The sequence below is a fragment of the Hypanus sabinus genome, chromosome 26 (assembly GCF_030144855.1).
Source record: "Hypanus sabinus isolate sHypSab1 chromosome 26, sHypSab1.hap1, whole genome shotgun sequence".
Taxonomy (NCBI): Eukaryota; Metazoa; Chordata; class Chondrichthyes; order Myliobatiformes; family Dasyatidae; genus Hypanus; species Hypanus sabinus.
In genome coordinates, this window is record NC_082731.1 from 46,342,616 (window position 1) to 46,354,775 (window position 12,160).

Genomic DNA, 12,160 nt, shown 5'->3' on the forward strand with positions numbered 1-12,160 from the left:
TTACTCAGAGAGTGGTGAGTGCGTGAAATGGGCTGCCGGCAACAGTGGTGGAGGCGGATGTGAAAGGGTCTTTTAAGAGGCTTTTGGATAGGTTCGAGGAGCTTGGAAAAATAGGGGGCTCTGGGTAAGCCTAGTAATTTTTAGGGTAGGAACATGTGCGGCACAACCTTGTGGGCCAAGGGCTGTATTGTGCTGCAGGTTTTCTGTGCTTCTATTTGCACTGTGGATTATTTAACAGCTTTGATCAACAGACTCCACAGCTGTTGATGGCAAGGACTTCCACAGAAACACCACCCTGTTTCTGAAGAAATTTGTCCTTATCTGTGTGGAAAAGGGACGTCCTCCTTGCATCCGAATGCTAAGATCTCTGGTTCCTGCTAAACATGAATGCAATGGGATACAGTATATAGATCACTCCAGAAAGAATTTACATTTACTTGCATGACACTACATGAACAATTTAAGTTGATGCTGGAGGCATTCAGTGTGTGAACAGCCTCTGGGGGGGGGGGGGGTGGGGGGAGTGTTGTGGTGGTTGGGGGGAGAAGGAATCCTTGATGATTACTTGTTGCCCCAGATCCCAGGATCTGCTGTGCCTTGTGTCTCATAAAACACAGAACAGAGAAGTCTGCAGCACAGGAACAGGCCATTCAGCCCATGATGCTGTGCTGAACCACGAGACAAAAAGCAAATTGAAAATTCCCAAAAACGAATTGCTCCTAACGACACCATGTCCATATCCCTCCTTCTTTCCTACATTCATGTGCCTATCCAAACATCTACTAAAAGCCTCTAAAGTATTTACCTCCACCACCACACCAGGCAGCACATTCCAGGTATCCACCACTCTCTGAGTAAAAAATTTACCCCTCTCATTCCCCTTAAACCTACACCCTTCGCCTTCACTGCAGACCTTCTGGTGTTAGACATTTCAACTCTGGAAAACAGGTGCTCCCTGTCTATCCTATCTATCCCTCTCAAAACATTATAAACCTCTTCCCCCAGCCTCCGACATTCCAGAAAAAACAACCCACATTTATTCAGCCTCTGGTGATAGCACGTGCCCTCTAAACCAGGCAGCATCCTGGTGAACCTCTTCTGCACCCTCTCCAAAGCCTCAACATCCTTCTTATAGTCAACCATGCATACAATACTCCCGGTATTTTATAGAGTTGCAACATAACCTCTTGACTCTTCCATGTTAATCTTCTGTAGATTAACCCCAGTAGAGCAGCCCGCTAGACCCAGGTTCTAACCTGACACCTGTTCCTGCCTTCATCGAAGCTGCATGCTCTCCCAATGGCTTCATGTGTTGCCCCGGGTACTCCCACAGCCCTGGATGGTGGGGTGGAGATATGTCTTTGCCAAAGGTGCTCCTTCCCTCTGCTAGCCTGCAGGTCACCTTTGGGCAAGGTGTAGCACATACTTAGCCAACAAGATTGAAATGCAATATTCGAACTGACAAGGAAAGCCTTCAAGAATGAGGTGCTTTGAATGTAAAGGGGAAAGAGCTCCGGAGACTGACTATCACAAGGACGAATCCCACACCAGGGGCTGGGAGGAGAAGGATGAATCGTTTGGCCATTGGGAGATCCCTTGTATCGGTGTTATAAATTGGAGAAGTGGTCTGAGTGAGTATTGGTACAGAGGGAACAGTAGAATTTATATTTAATGGAACTCAGCAGGTTGGGCAACATCCGTGGAAATGAGCAGTCAACGTTTCAGGCTGAGACCCTTCATCAGGACTGAAGAGGGAGGGGGCAGGGACCCTATAAAGAAGGTGGGGGGGGGGTGGGAAAGAGAAGGCTGGTAGGTGCAGGTGAAAAACCAGTAGGAGGAAAGATCAAGGGGTGAGGGAAGGGAAGCAGGGAGGGGATAAGCAGGAGAGGTGAAGAAGGAATGTAAGGGGAAAACACAATGGATAGTAGAAGAAGACAGAATCATGAGAGAGATGATAGGCAGCTGGAAGAGGAGGCAGAGTGAAAGTGGGATGGGGGAAGGGAAGGGAAGGGAGTTACTGGAAGTTGGAGAATTCGATGTTCATACCAAGAGGCTGAAGACTACCCAGGCGGTATATGAGGTGTTCCTCCTTCATCCTGAGTTTGGCCTCATCATAGCAGTAGAGACCTTCTGAAACCTTCATCTGCAGGTTTTTTAATGTTTTGAGTTTTAGATTTTTCATCTCAGTTCGGTGTTTATTTCCCGGTGGTAATTTGCTAGTCTCTGGAGACACATATAGATTAGCATGAGTCCTTGGGCCCTTGGCTCCCAGTGGAGTGCAGGCTAATGATGACCTCCCACCTCCATGGTCCAAAATCGATGGAATGTTTGGAGTCCATCAATGTTTCTGTAATCCCTTGTATCCACTGTAGAGGAGATTGGCCTATACAGCTTCATCCTATTGGCCAGCATTACCCATTTCCAACTCTCACAACAGACAATAGGTGCAGAAGTAGACCATTCGGCCCTTCGAGCCTGCACCGCCATTTTGAGATCATGGCTGATCAATTCCTATCAATACCCGGTTCCTGCCTTGTCCCCATATCCCTCGATTCCCCTATCCATAAGATACCTATCTAGCTCCTTCTTGAAAAAAATTATCCAAAATTAGAGAAATTGATGTTCACACCATCAGGTTGGGGGCTACCAGGATGAAATAAGTGTTTGTGCTCCACCTGAGTGCAGCAGTAGAGGAAGCCATGGATGAAACAGAGTGGAGAATGGAATTAAAATGGTTGGCCATTGGGAAAGCCTGCTTGTTGTGGACAGAACGAAGTTTCTTGATAAAGTAGTCCTCCCAGTCTATGTCGGGTCTCACGAAGGTCTCTTCCCCCAGTGTAATTCTGATCCCTGGCAATGTTTTTGCATAATCCCTCCATCGTCAGAAATTGCCCTTCAGCCAAACTCCCAAGTTCTCTATAACACTGGAATCTAAATCTGTCAATTGAATTACTCCTCCGCAATAGACTGAATGGATTATATGCAGCTACAAAATGCAAGGGTGTAGAAAATTTCTACAGAATTGAGCATCAGTCTGAAATTCAGGAGACATAAGGACATGGCAATGTACCAAAATTCCATTGAATTTCCTCACAGTCAGTAAATGAATTTTTTCCTGGACTGCAGTACTTTGATAAGAACCTGTTGTGGCTTTTAGGTGTGAAAGAGTATTAGGGCTGATTTGGTGAAACTTTCTGGAAATTCCCAAACTTAATTTCTCATTTGTTATTTAAAATGAACAGGTAGCGATCCTGTCAGCCCACGCTAAGGCGTATCAAATGGGATTTTCTCTCAGTTGTTCTATCTCAGTGTTGAATTACAAATGAACATTACCAGCAGGTGTTACATCAGCTTCCCCACTTAGTCAGTTTGTAACCAGGGAAAAATGCAGGAACCAGAGGTGCAAAGGGTCTTGGGAATCCTCATGTAAGACTCCCTGACAGTTAATTTGCAGGTTGAGTGGGTGGTGAGGAAGACAAATGCAATGTTAGCATTCATATCGAGAGGACTAGAATATAAAAACAAGTATGTAATGCGGAGACTTTATAAAGCACTGGTGAGACCGCAGTTGGATCATTGTGAGCGGTTTTGGGCCCATTAGCTAAGACAAGATGTGCTGGCATTGGAAAAGATCCAGAGGAGGTTCACGAGAATGATTCTGGAAAAGGAATGGCTGACCTATGAGGACTGTTTGATGTCTTTGGGCCGGCAGTTGCTGGAGTGTAAAAGAATGAGAGAGGGATCTCATTGAAACCTATTGAATATTGAAAGGCCTAGAGAGACTGGACATGGAGAAGATGTTTCTAGGAACTAGGACCAGAAAGTACAACTTCAGAATTGAAGGACGTCATTTGAGAAGAGAGATGAGGAGGAATTTCTTTAGCTATTGGGTGGTGAATCAACGGAATTCATTGCCATGGTTGGAGGCCAAGTAACTGGGTATATTTAAAAAGGAGGTTAATAGGTTCTTGATTAGTCAGGGCATAAAAGGTTACGTGGAGAAGACAGGAGAATGGGGTTGAGAGGGATAATAAATCAGCCGTGATGGAATAGCGAAGCAGACTCGATGAGCAAAATGGTCTAATTCTGTTGGGATGTTCTATGTTCTTTTGCTCTAAGACTCAAGGAAGTTGAGAGTTCCATGGTACTGCTTTGTAATTTTGACCCTTTCACAAGAAAATCAAAGAAGATGCCAATCTTCAAATTCCCGACTCAATAACAATTTCCGGCATATTTCAGAGTCTCCCTTCGAATCTGCAGCTGGGAGAACTTTGGAATCAGAGAGTCTGTATCACAATCAGCTCCCTTTTGCAATTCTTGGAATAGAGAACAGTGTGAAATAAAACGTGGACACTTTCCAAGATTTAACTGATAAGCTCCAAATTATTATTTGCAAGTAATCGTCAGGCAAATACCAGAAAGCGTAACTACCACTTCTTAATACTAAAAAGCATTACAGTTAATCCATCCCTATAGTTTCATAACTCTGAAACGGTCACCAGTAACTGGACCAGACCAGGTCAGTTTATTAGGCATGCCGGAATACCTGCTCATTAATGTAAATATCTAATCAGCCAATCATGTGGCAGCAGCTCAGTGCATAAAAACATGCAAATGTGGTCAAGAGGTTCAGTTGTTGTTCAGATCAAACATCAGAATGGGGAAGAAATGTGACCTAAGTGACTTTAACCGTGGAATGATTGTCGGTGCCAGATGGGGTGGTTTGAGTATCTCAGAAACTGCTGATCTTCTGGAATTTTCACACACAACAGGCTCTAGAGTTTGCAGAGAATGGTGTGGAAAACAAAAACACATCCAGCGAGCAGCAGTTCTGCGGGCAAATTTGCCCTGTAAATGAAAGCGGTCAGAGGATAATGGCCAGACTGGCTCAAGCTGACCTCTTGTATCTAATAATGTACGTTCATGGTCTTCTGCTGCTGTAGCCTATCCACTTCAAGGTCCAATGTCTTGTGTGTTCAGAGATGATCTGCGCAGCACTGTCGTAATGCAATGTTATTTGAGCTATTGTCGCCTTCCTGCCAGTTTGAACCAGTCCGGCCGTTCTCCTCTGACCGGCTGCATGCTTAGAAGGGCTTTGATAACCAGCAAGGCCCTGTCCACTAGCAGGCAAATCTGCCAACTTTCATCAATATCTAAAAGCACCCCGATGGAAAAAGCAAGGTTAATTTTTTTTGAATGGCAAAGCAACACTTGAAACAAACTATAAACATCCAAAGCATCTTAGCTGAAGCAAATAAACATTGCTTGAGCTTCATTTTCCAAAGCCAGCTTCTCCTGTTCCTTACTGGAAGTACCGATTGTTAGGAAAACAGACACTCTCTTGACATACGAGTTTCAGGGTCCATGAGCTTGGAAGTTTACAGATTTTCCTCTGCATTGTTGGCTTCCCAGAGGAGCCCACCGACAAGCTCCCCGTAGAATACTGCAGGTATTTGGGATTCACCCATTATGGGCATATAAACTCAGTTACCACTTTATTGTGTATGTCCTAGACTTAATAAAGAGTGTATGCTCTGCATCTTCTACTGCTGTTCGACGTGTTGTGCATTCAGAGAAGCTCTTCTGCACACCACTGTTGCAATTCATAATTATTTGAGTTCCTGCTGCTTTCCTGTCAGCTTGAGCCAGTCTGGTCATTCTCCTCTGATCTCTCTCATTAGCAGGGCACTTTCACCCACAGAACTGCCACATGTTGGGTGCTTTTTGTTTTTCGCACCATTCTCTGTAAACCCTACAGCAGGAGTTCCCGACCTGGGTTTCACAGACCCCTCGGTTCAATGGGTTCAAAGGGTACATTTAATGTAGAGAAACGTATACAATATACATCCTGAAATGCTTTTTCTTTGCAAATATCCACAAAAACAGAGGAGTGCCCCAAAGATTGAATGAGAGTTAAATGTTACGATTTATGTCAATGATTTAGATGAGGGCATTGAAAACTATATCAGCAAGTTTGCTGACGATACTAAACTGGGTGGCAGTGTGACATGCGAAGAGGACGTTAGGAGAATACAGGGAGACTTGGATAGGCTGAGTGAGTGGGCAGATACTTGGCAGATGTCATTCAATGTGAATAAATGTGAAGTTATCCACTTTGGAAGCAGGAACAAGAGGGCAGAGTATTGTCTGAACGGTGTAGAGTTAGGTAAGGGAGAAATGCAAAGAGACCTAGGAGTCCTAGTTCACCAGTCAATGAAGGTGAATGAGCAAGTGCAACAGGCAGTGAAGAGGGCAAATGGAATGTTGGCCTTTGTTACAAGGGGAATTGAATACAAGAGCAAGGATGTTCTTTTGCATTTGTACAGGGCCCTGGTGAGACCACACCTGGAATATTGTGTACAGTTTTGGTCTCCAGGTTTAAGGAAGGACATTCTGGCAATTGAGGAAGTGCAGCGTAGATTCACTAGGTTGATTCCTGGGATGGCAGGGCTGTCTTACGCAGAGAGATTGGAGAGATTGGGCTTGTACACGTTGGAATTGAGGAGATCGAGAGGGGATCTGATTGAAACGTTTAAGATAATTAAAGGATTTGATAGGATTGAGGCAGGTAATATGTTCCAGATGTTGGGAGAGTCCGGTACCAGAGGGCATGGATTGAGAATAAGAGGTCAGTTATTTAAAACAGAGTTGAGGAAGAGCTTCTTCTCCCAGAGAGTTGTGGAGGTGTGGAATGCACTGCCTCGGAAGACGGTGGAGGTCAATTCTCTGGATGCTTTCAAGAAGGAGCTGGATAGATATCTGATGGATAGGGGAATCAAGGGATATGGGGACAAGGCAGGGACTGGGTATTGATAGTGAATGATCAGCCATGATCTCAGAATGGCGGTGCAGACTCGAGGGGCCGAATGGTCTACTTCTGCACCTATTGTCTATTGTCTATTGTTAGAACCCCAAAGCACCCCCAGCTCCCCCTCCCACACACAAGCAACAGCAAAGCAACAACCCCCTCCCTCCCCACCGAGCACTCAAGCGTTCAGAAAAGCGTCAACAAATACACCGACTTGCAGTACCCCAAAGACTACTCGTTCACCCAGTAATTCGACAAATAAAGGAAAAAGAGGTGTCCCTATCTCACAGTGAGAGAGGAGGCATGACAGACAGCTCGCTGATTTATAGCGTTAAAAGTCTGTTGCGTCGCTTTTTCTGAGCTCTGTGCCTGAAGAAATCAAGTCTCTGGGCTCACAGCCAGTTCGCTGCTTTCGATCTTCCGTCTCCCACGACGCATTAGGCGGTGGCACCCGCCCCGAGTCCGCTGCCTCCGGAGCCACGGAAATCCGGCACCCTGAAGGTGCGCTGGTCTTCCAGGCCGCATCCTTGGCGTATCGAAAAGTGGCCGGTCGTGAGGCCCCAAGAGCGGGTCCCATTTCCACAAAGAACCAAAGTCAGGCTCTTCAGACCGGTAGGGGACCAGTGGCATAAGAAAGTTTGAGAACCCCTGTTCTAGAGGCTGTTGTTTGTTAAAAACCCTGGATGTCAGCAGTTTCGGAGACACTCAAACCACCCTTTCTGACAACCGCAATCATTCCATGATCAAAGTCACTTAGATCACATTTCTCCACCATTCTGATGTTTGGTCTGAACAACAACTGAACCTCTTGACCACATCTGCGTGCTTCTATGCATTGAGTTGCTGTCACGTGATTGGCTCTGATTAGAATCTTGGATTAATGAGCAGTTGTACCTAATAAAGTGGCTGCCAAAAGCAGAGTCACACTGAGTTTTGCATTTGCCTCTAGTTGGCTGCTAGTTTGTGAGTACTTCTGTTGGGATGGAGTCATTGAGTCATCGGGCAAAGGTACAGGCCCTTTGTCCCACCATCTCCATGGCAACCATAAATTACCTAACCCCGATGCCTGCTCTGTAGCCTTGGTAATTCAAGTGTTCTTCTCCATTCTTCTTAAATGTTGAGAGAGCGTCTGTCTCCACCAACCCCTCAGGCAGTGCGTCTAGATTCCAACCAGCCTCTGAGTGAGAATATCTCCCTCAGATGGTCTTACCCATGACCTAGTCATCAGAGATTATCTCAGGTAGAAGGTACAAGAGCCTCAGGACTCACACCAGCAGGTTCAATAACAGGTACAACCCCTCAATCATCAGGCTCTTGAATAAAAGGGGACAACTACACTCACTTGCCCATTCACTGAAATGTTCCTAAAACCAATAATCTCTCTCTCTCTCTCTCTCTCTCTCTCTCTCTCACACACACACACACACACACACACACACACACACACACACACACACACACACACACACACACACACACACACACACACACACACACACACACACACACACACACACACACACACACACACACTCCTCCAACTCCAGGTAAGCTGTCTCTGGCATCCAGCCTCCCAGGATCTGCAGGTTTTCTACTTTTATCCCAGGTAATATATATTAGTGAATCTCCTCTGCATCCTCTCCAAAGTCATCCAAACCTCTGTTTTATAAACTAATTTGGCAGGGGAATGGGGACAGAATGTTGGGGCTTAGTGCGATGTGGTTGCTATACTAGCATATGCATTGTGTGGTGAGACTGTGAGGAAGGACAGGCAGATGGTAGGGCAGAATTTCAGTCAATGGGATGAGTTGAAGTGTAACACGGGGGCAAAATCTAAACGGGTGATGAATATAGGACTGAAGGTGTTATATCTGCACGCACACAGTATACAGAATTGGGTCGATAATCTTGCAGCACAGTTAGAGATTGACAAGTATGACGTTGTGGACGTCACTGAGACACGGCTGAAAGATGATCATCGTTGGAAGTTAATATCCAAGGACACACACTGCATCGAAAGGACAGGCAGGTAGGCGGAGGGAGTGGGGTGGCTCTGTAGGTAAAAAATGAAATCAAATGCTGAGAAAGAAGTGACATAGGATCAGAAGGTGTAGAATCCTCGTGGGTAGTGTTAAGAAACTGCAAGAGTAAGAAGTTCCTGGTGGGAGTTATAAACAGGGCTCTGAACAGTAGCAGGATATGGGCTACAAATTACAACGGGAGATAGATAAGACATGTCAAAAGGGTGATGTTAGTCATGGTCATGGGGATTTCAATATGCAGGTAGACTGGGAAACTTAGGTTGGCGCTGGATCCCAAGAGGGGGATTTTATAGAATACCTCTGAGATGTCTTTTGAGAGCAGGTTGAGGATCCACCCACTAGGAGAACAGCAATACTGTGTTAGAAAATGAACCTGAGATGATTAAGAAACTTCAGGTAAAGAAACCCTTAAGAGACAATGATTATAATATGATTAAATTCACCCTGAAATTTGAGAAGGAGAGTCAAAGTAAGGTGTATCAGTATCACCGCAGAGTAAAAGGAGTTACAGAGGCTTTGGAGAGGAGTTGGCCAGATTGATTGGAAAAGAGCATTGGCAGGGATGATGGCTGAGCAATAATGGCTGGAATTTCTGGAATTAATTCAGAAGGTGCAAAATATATACATAAAAAAAGATGAAGAAGTATCCTTAAGAGTGGATGAGGCAAGTGTAGCTGACAAGGGAAGTCAAAGATAGTATGAAAGTAAAATATTGCAAAAATTAGTGGGAAGGTAGAGAATTGGGAAGCTTTTGAAAACCAGCAGAAGGCAACTAAAAAGTCATAAAGAGAGAAAAGATGAAATAAGCTAGCCAATAACATCAAAGAGGATGCAAAAAGATTCTTTTTCAGATACAGTATGTAAAGTGTAAAGGAGAGATGAGAATTGATATCAGATGGATGGAAAATGACGCTGGAGAGGTAGTTACGGGGGAACGCAGAAATGGCAGAGGAACGTAATGCTGAGACTTTATAAGGCATTAATAAGGCCGCACTTGAAAAACCGTGAGCAGTTTTTGGCTCCTTTTCTAAGAAAAGATGAGCCAGCATTGGAGAAGGTTCACTGGAATTGAAGGGTTCACATATAAGGAGTGTTTTTGGCTCTGGGACTGAGTGCTCTGGGACTGTACTTATTGGAGACAATAGACAATAGGTGAAGAAGTAGACCGTTCGGCCCTTCGAGCCTGCACCGCCAGTTCAGAAGAATGAGGGGGGATCTCATTCAAATATTTTGAATATTGAAAGGCCAAGACAGAGTGGATATAGCGAGGATATTTCCTATAGTGAGGGAGTCTAGGACCAGAGGGCACAGACTCAGAATAGGACCAGTATCAGGGAGAGGTACAGGACCCTCAGGACTCATACCACTAGATTTTGAAATAGTTAATACCCCTCAGCCATCAGGCTCTTGAACCAGAGGGGATAACTTCACTCAACTACACTCTCCCCATCAATGAACTGTTCCCACAACCCATGGACTCACTTTCAAGGACTCTTCATCTCATATTCTTGATAATTATTGCTTATTTATGCATTTTGTTTTCTTCTTTTATGTTTGCACAGGTTGTTGTCTGTTGCACACTGCTTACTTGTCTGTCCTGAGGGTTTCATTGATTCTATTGTGTTTCTTGGACTTATTGAGTATGCCCACAAGAAAATGAATCTTGGGGCTGTATATGGTGACATACATACTTTGATAATAAATTTACTTTACCTTTTGAACTCTGATCTCTTCTGGTCTAAAAGTTTATTCAAATGATTAAAATCTCACAGAACCACACACAGAACTTCGTTAAACATACATTTAGCAGTTTCGAATTGAAAAATGGTCAAGGTTGTCCAAAGCACACTCAAACCTCTGAGGGGCACACCAGTGTGGGATATCCCCCAGGGACATATCGGACACAGACGTGAACCCAGAAAAGGGTAGGCAGTCAGCTCAGGCAGAACCCTCAACTGCCGGCTCTCCAGACCCATGGACGGTCAGCTTGGCCAGGCTCAGGGGCAAACTGACCGGGGGATTCCCCCAGCTGATTCGGCCCCCTTCATCAAATGTGGTCATTGGAGCTGAACACAGGGCCTGACTGTAACCAATCCAAAGTTTTATTAAGTCCTACCATAACCTGCTAGGAAGAGTAGGGAAGTATCCTACATGTCCCCTTCACAACCTATCTACCTGTGCCACCACCTTTGTGAAATTTGGGTGGACATACCAAGGTCCTTAATCTCCTCAGTATTCTTCACCTCACTTCCAGCACTGTACAACTCACGTTCTCAATATTATCTATTCCTATTACTGTTTGTATTTTCTGTATTTAACAGTTTATCTTCTTTTGCACATTAGTTGCTTGCATTCTTTATTTGTGTGTAGATTTTCATTGATTCAAATTTCAAAGTAAATATCTGATCAAAGCGCATGCATACCACCAGATATACACCTGAGATTGACTTTCTAGTGGGCAATGAACCCATAATCAAATAATAACCAAAACAGAATCAATGAAAGACCACAGCAACTTGGGCGTTCAACCCGTGTGCAGAAAACTACAAACTGTGCAAATACAAAAAGAAAGAAATAATAATAAAAATAAATAAGTAATAAATATTGAGAACATGAGGTGGCGAGTCCTTGAAAGCGAGTCTTTTTATTCTATTGTGTTTCTTTGTATCCACTGCGAATGCCCACAACAACATGAATCTCAGAGTTGTGTATGGTGACATGGCGATAACTTGATGATAAATTTACTCTGAACTTCGAACTTTGAACCTACCGTTCAGGATGAACATTCTAACCTCCTGAGATCTGAGCGGATTTCAGTTGAAAATAAGCCCAATATATCAGAGGAATAATTATCCCTGCAGTTGGAACTAAGGGCAAATGGACAGGCTGAATTTCCTTCCCCCTGTTTTGTGTACTTATTGCAAAATGGGGAAATCATGGCAGAGAGGATCTTTTTAAAAATATTCAAAGAACACAAAAATGAATAAAAATCCCTCTGGGATGTGCAATTCACAGTTCTGTTTACACAGGCAGCTGCTGGACCTCTGACCCCTGCGGGCGAAGGCACATTGCCTAACTTGGGAGATGGTGAAGGAATTTTAAACTAGCTGTTTCCTCCCGTATTCTTCTAACTGGCCCAGATTAATTCCAGATCAGATTCTCCGAAGCAGTTCGTCTGACTTCCCAACTGTCAGCCCCTCCCATCTTCAAATAAATGAAAGTCATAATTATTTTTGTTTACGTAAGGTGTATGTATTGGAAATCCCCTGGCAAAGTGCCCAAAGTGGAAGTGAGTTTTAGGCAGAAGTTT